This window comes from Magnolia sinica, chromosome 2 (assembly GCF_029962835.1).
Source record: "Magnolia sinica isolate HGM2019 chromosome 2, MsV1, whole genome shotgun sequence".
NCBI lineage: Eukaryota > Viridiplantae > Streptophyta > Magnoliopsida > Magnoliales > Magnoliaceae > Magnolia > Magnolia sinica.
In genome coordinates, this window is record NC_080574.1 from 73,306,921 (window position 1) to 73,313,128 (window position 6,208).

The window sequence follows — 6,208 nt, forward strand, 5'->3', positions numbered from 1 at the left end:
CCTACAATTAATGATAACATTTGATGTAGCAAGGAATGGGCAACCAAGAATGACGGGTATCTGAGTGCTCACATCCACGATAGGTTGAGTATCCAGAACAATAAAATCTACTGGGTAATTGAATTTATCAACCTAGACCAACACATCCTCGATCATCCCTCTCGGTACACGAACTGATCGATCAGTAAGTTGTAACGTGGTCCGGGTGAGTTTTAATTCACCAAGACCCAGTTGTTTATAGACCGAGTAAGGAATCAAATTTACACTCGCCCCCAAGTCAAGAAGTGCATGCTCAATCCAGTAATTCCCAATTACACAAGTGATGGTTAGGCTACCGGGATCTTTATATTTTTGTGGCACATCTTACTTGATGATGACACTCACTTTTTCTTTAAAAAAGATTTTCTTTTATATGTTTTGCCATCTTTTAGTAGTGCATAGATCTTTTAGAAATTTGGCATATGAAGGGATTTGTTTAACGACATCCAGTAAAGGGATGTTGACCTTCACTTGTTTAAGTACCTTTAAAATATCCTGAGAATTAGATAGAGGTTTTGGTGCAATCAACCGTTGAGGGAATGATGCAATCGGCTTACTTTGAGATTCCGGTTCTAACCCATGTGGACTAGGTCTATCATTCTTATCTTCTTCAGGGTCCTTAGGCTTTTCAGCCCTTACCGGAATAGATTTGTCAATTGTCTTTCCACTCCTAAGAGTGGTGATAGACTTGGCTTGCTCTATTTGATTTGAAGAATTTAGGTCACTAATTTCACATTATGGCTTTGGATTGAGGAGAGGTTGGGTTGGAAGCATCCCTTTCTCCCCACTCACTAAGTGTGAGTCAATCCTTTGAATGGACGATGCAAACATTCCCACTGTTGTTTTGATATCCTGGAATGCTTGTACCATATTCTGGTTGAATAGCTCTTGGTTTTACATGAATTTTTGAACCGTATCCTCTTGAGGACTCTTCAGATTTAAAAATTGAGTAAGGGCCTCTTGTGGGTTAGCCATTTGTCCATTCCTCCAACTGAAATTTGGATGGTTTCTCCAACTGGAATTGTATGTAATTGAGGTGGGTCCTTTGAAAGGTCTTTGGTAGTTGTTTACGACATTCGATTGCTCATTCAATATCTCTTGAAAAGTAGGAATTGTTGGGCAATTCTCAGTTGTATGTATGTTACAAGCACAAATACCACAAACAACTTCCACAGCCTTGTTAGATTTGATAGGTTCTGCCTTTTCTTGTGAGATTGGTCACTCTTACACTGATATCATCTTCCTCTTTTAGAACATAAATTCCTTCCATTTCCTTTGATTGAGTAGGCTTAAAAGTGGTGAGTCTTGGAGAGGTGTCCCATGATTACTTGTTTTCTGCCAATTAATCAAGGTAATCCCACGCATCATCAGCCTCTTTGTTCATTAATTCACCATTACACATCATCTCTACGAACTAGCGCATTGGTGAAGTTAATCTGTTATAGAAAAAGCTTATTGTTCGCCATACTTCGTAGCCATAATGTGGACCGAAATTCGTGAGATCTTTGAACATTTCCCAGCATTGGAAGAAGGCCTCTTCATCTTTTTGGATAAAGTTCATGATTGCCTTCCTTAAAGTGTTAGTTTTATAAAACAAGAAAAACTTTTTGAGAAATTCACGAGTCATCTCGGCCCATGTGCTAATGGATTTTGACTTTAAGGAGTGCATCCACGTCTTAGCATTCTCTTTCAATGAAAAAGGAAACAATTTAAGTTGCTCTGTGTCCTCAGACACGTTTGGAAAGTGTAATGTACTAACTATCTCATCAAACTCCTTGATGTGCAAATATGGACTTTCAGAATCTAGTCCATGAAACTTATGAAGGAGTTGTATTACTCCAAGTTTGATATCTATGTTTCCTGCATTAAGTGAAAAGACCATGTAGGAAGGTGTACTTGCCCTCGCCAGTTGTAAATAATTGCGTAGAGTACAAGGCGGGGGTGGATTATGCACCTCGTTTTCATCTTGAACTTCCTCAACTGGTGGTTGAGGTTGAGGTTGATTTGCATCCATCACTTTAATTAACTGAGAGGATCTCACATGGTGTCTAATCATTTAATAGATAGAGAACCCTTCGACTAATCCTCTTGCACTCAAGAGATGTTGAGTGTTCTTACGAACCCACTTGGGCATGAAACATGCACAACCTTCAAGTAACTAAACAATTAAACCTAAAAAGGAAACTAAAAAAATTAAAACAAATAAGAGATCTAAAAAAATAAGAGAAAGAGTAGGAACAAAATTACTAAATAAGAGTTGTTATGTTAGGAATCCTACAAAACAAAAAACAATGTTAGTTTCTAAAAATAATTTTAGAAAAAATCCTAACCTAAAAACTTAGAAGAAAAATAAATCCTAATCTTAACCTAATTCTAATACCAATTAATTTCAGAAAAACATAGCCATGGTCCCCGACAATGGCGCCAAAAACTTGTTCACAACCCCAAGTGTAGGGTTGCGATGTAGTAATTACTTGTGAGAACGAGGTCGAATCCACAGGGACTAAACTTGTACGTATTCTGAAAAAAACTAGAACTAGAACTAGAACTAGAAGAAGATCTAAATCTTAATTCTGCAATAAAAGAGAGTAATTGTGAATAATATTTAGACTATCAATTAAAGGTGGGAACTAAGGTGCCAAGGATCCACTTATAACTATTAAGATGCTACCTTATTTGATTCAATAAACACAATTGGAATTGGAGTCCTATCCTATCCAATTGAAGATAAAACAATTTAAATCAAATTTGAACTTTTCATTGACCTAATTCTCAATGGAGGAGAATTGTGAAGATTGGAAGGGATTCCATCACCCTACCATGTCCCGGAGACGATGGTGAACAATGAGATTTACTAATATCACTATCTCAAAACAGGAAAAGAAGATATCCAAAGCTATCACAACATTTATTGTAATTTAAGTCACAATAAATCATAAAAAACTGAAAATATTCCTTTAATATCAAACTAGAAATCAATGAAGTTTAATAAGAACAAGAATCAAAGCAAAATAAACATCCTAACATGCTACAATCTTCACCTCTTAAACGTATCTAATAGGTTTAGCTAACCATAGAGATGATTGAAACCAAATCTCTTATAAACAAAGTATGAAAAATAAACTAGGGAATAAGAAAAACTCTTTGGCGGTTGCTCTACCCCTTTGTTATGCTCCTTAAGATCTTTCCAAACCCTAGAAGATCCTTTGGAGCATCCTAGGGAGTCCTATTTATAGTTATGAAATTCCATCTTTTGCACCTATTTGGAAAAATGTAGAAAGCACTTCAAATTTACGCACTCTCCGCAGTTTGCTAAATTAAACTTCACTCTATGCAGTTTTTCAAAATATACTTCACTCTGCACAGCTAAAATAGACTCCAAATTTCAAAATATGTTTTTTAAGGACAATTTCAAGAATATGTTTATTTTCAGGACAATTTCAGGATTCCTTTGGTTTACTTTAAATCTTTGATTCTCTTCATTCCTCACTTAGTTTTCTTAGATCTTTGGAATGTGAATTTTTCATTAATGACTTCTAAATCTTCAAATCTTCGTTTAGTAATCTTTTAAACATAAATCTTCCTTTCGGCATCAATTTCACCTTAAGCTCTCAACATCACCTTGCACATGAAAACATGTATAATTAAATCGATTAAGCACTATCATGTTTATGAAACCAAGGTATAAATAGGGAGAAATATGTAATATTTCACACTCAACAATAAACTCATTAAAGGAGTTATCCAACCTCAATTTGTTATGGAGATTCGCATTACTAATATCGTAGAGAGGGATGAAAAGATAATTTCTCTTAAAATGTAATGCAATTTATCTAAAGAATCACATGGAAACTTGTTTGTACCATTGAACCTAATTCTTAGGATCTCCAGTTCTTAGGTTGGGTTTCTATTTCCTGTGATCAGTCTTTTATGGGCTTAAGTCCCACCTCCTTTGATGTTTTCTAAACATTTTCTCTAGTTAGAGCTTTTGTCAAAGTATCCACAATATTTACATTGGATCTTATGAAGTCTAAAGTGAATATACCATTTTTTAATAATTGTCTCACGCAAACATGTTTCAGATGAACTTGTCTGGATTTTCCATTATAAGACTTGTTATTAGCTCTTCATATAGTAGTCAGGCTGTTAAATGGAAATAGGTGGTACTGGTTTTACCTAAAAAGGTATATCTATTAATAGAGTTTTTATCCATTCTGCCTCTTCACCAGTTGTTGCTAAAGAAAGTAGTTCAAATTCTACCGTGGATAAGCTATACAAGTTTATTTTTTAGATTTCCATGAAACAGCTCCAGCTACCATGGTGAAAATATAACCACTGGTAGATTTACAATCATCTGATCCTGAATTCCAATTTGTGTCACTATATCCTGGTAGATTTATACTAAATTTCTTTTAAAGTATACCATTCACATGTCCCTTTAGCACATTTTCTTACCGAAGTATGTCATTCGGACTATGTAATGCCCCCACCACCTTTCAGCCATGCATGTTGAGCATATTTTCTGACATGGTTGGGCAATATTTAGATGTCTTCACAGACAACTTCTTGGTCTTTGGTCCATCCTTCAACGAGTGTCAGTAAATCTTAAAAATATGCTGAAGCGATGTGAGGAGAAGAATTTGGTTTTGAATTGAGAGAAATGCCATTTCATGATTCCCAAGGGAATAGTGCTTGGACATATAATTTCGTCCAAGGGAATTGAGCTGGACAAGGCTAAAATTGATCTTATCTATAACCTACCTCCACCCAAGAGCATCCATGATGTGCGATCCTTCTTAGGACACGCTAGATTTTTTAGACGATTCATTAAGGACTTTAACCATCTCTCTCGTCCTTTATGTAATCTTCTTCAAAAGGATATACCATTCAAGTGGAGTGAAGAATGCTATGAAGCTTTCACTAAGCTCAAGGGCATGTTGACTACCACTCCTATCATATGTTGAGTATCAAATATTACATATTTTCCCTTGTTTATATCTTAGTTTTATGAACATGATAATGCTTAATAGGTATATTTTATACATGTTTGTATTGTAAGGTGAATCTGGGAGCTTGGATTGAAAAAAATGTTAAAAGCATGGATTTGATGCTCAAGAATCACCAAGGAAAAAGATGGATCTTAGGAGACCAAGAGTGAAGAAGTCACATGCCAAAGATCCAAGGAAACTAAATACAAAGGATAAAGAAAAGAACAAAGAAGATTGTTTAATCCATAGCAGAAAACAGATAGGTTCGGTCCGACCGAAATCGCACAAAACAATCCAACAACCAAAGATGAAATAGAGAGCTAATTCAGTTTGAACGAAGGATAATTCAGTCTGATCGAAGAAGGAAGGATTCGGTGTGACCTAAAGTGCACAAAAAGCTCTAGCGACGAAAGATGAATTTAAGAGTTAATTCGGTTTGACCGAGGATTAATTCGATCCGACCGAAACTTAAGTTCCGTATGACCGAACCCAAGCTCAGTGTGACCAAAATCGGGCAATTGCTGAAACAAAATTCTGTCATGATTCGAACTCAACTTTGGTCTGACCGATGTGTAACATGACTGCGTAAATTTGAGGCAGTTTTAAAGTCAGTCTAAATAAAGGCTATAAATATAGGTTATTTGAGGAGTTCAAGAGACGAATTAGGGTTCAAGGAGCAGAGCCAAAGGGTGGAGCAGCCTCCCAAGAGTTTTTCTTCCTCTTCCTTAGTTTATTTTCATATTTTGTTTAAGAGTTTTTAGTTCAATCATGTCTATGGTTAACTAAACCTCTTAGCTAGAGCTAAGAGGTGAAGTTTGTAGTGTGTTGGGATGTTTATTTTGATTTGATTCTTTTTTATGTTGAACTTCATTGATTTGTAGTTTGAATTTAAAGAATATTTTTAGTTTTCTATGGTTTATTGTGACTCAAATTACAATAAACGCCGCGATAGCTTTGAATATCTTCTTTTTCATTATGAGATTGTGAGATCGGTAAATCCTATTGTTGACCATCGTCTCCTGGGGACGGTAGGATGATGGAATCCCTTCCAATCATCACAATACACCTTCATGTGTGAACTAATTCAATGCAAAGTTTAGATTGTGTTTCAATTATTTTCTCTTCCAATTGGATAGGATAGGACTCCAATTCCAATTGCGTTTCTTGAATCAAGCAAGGTA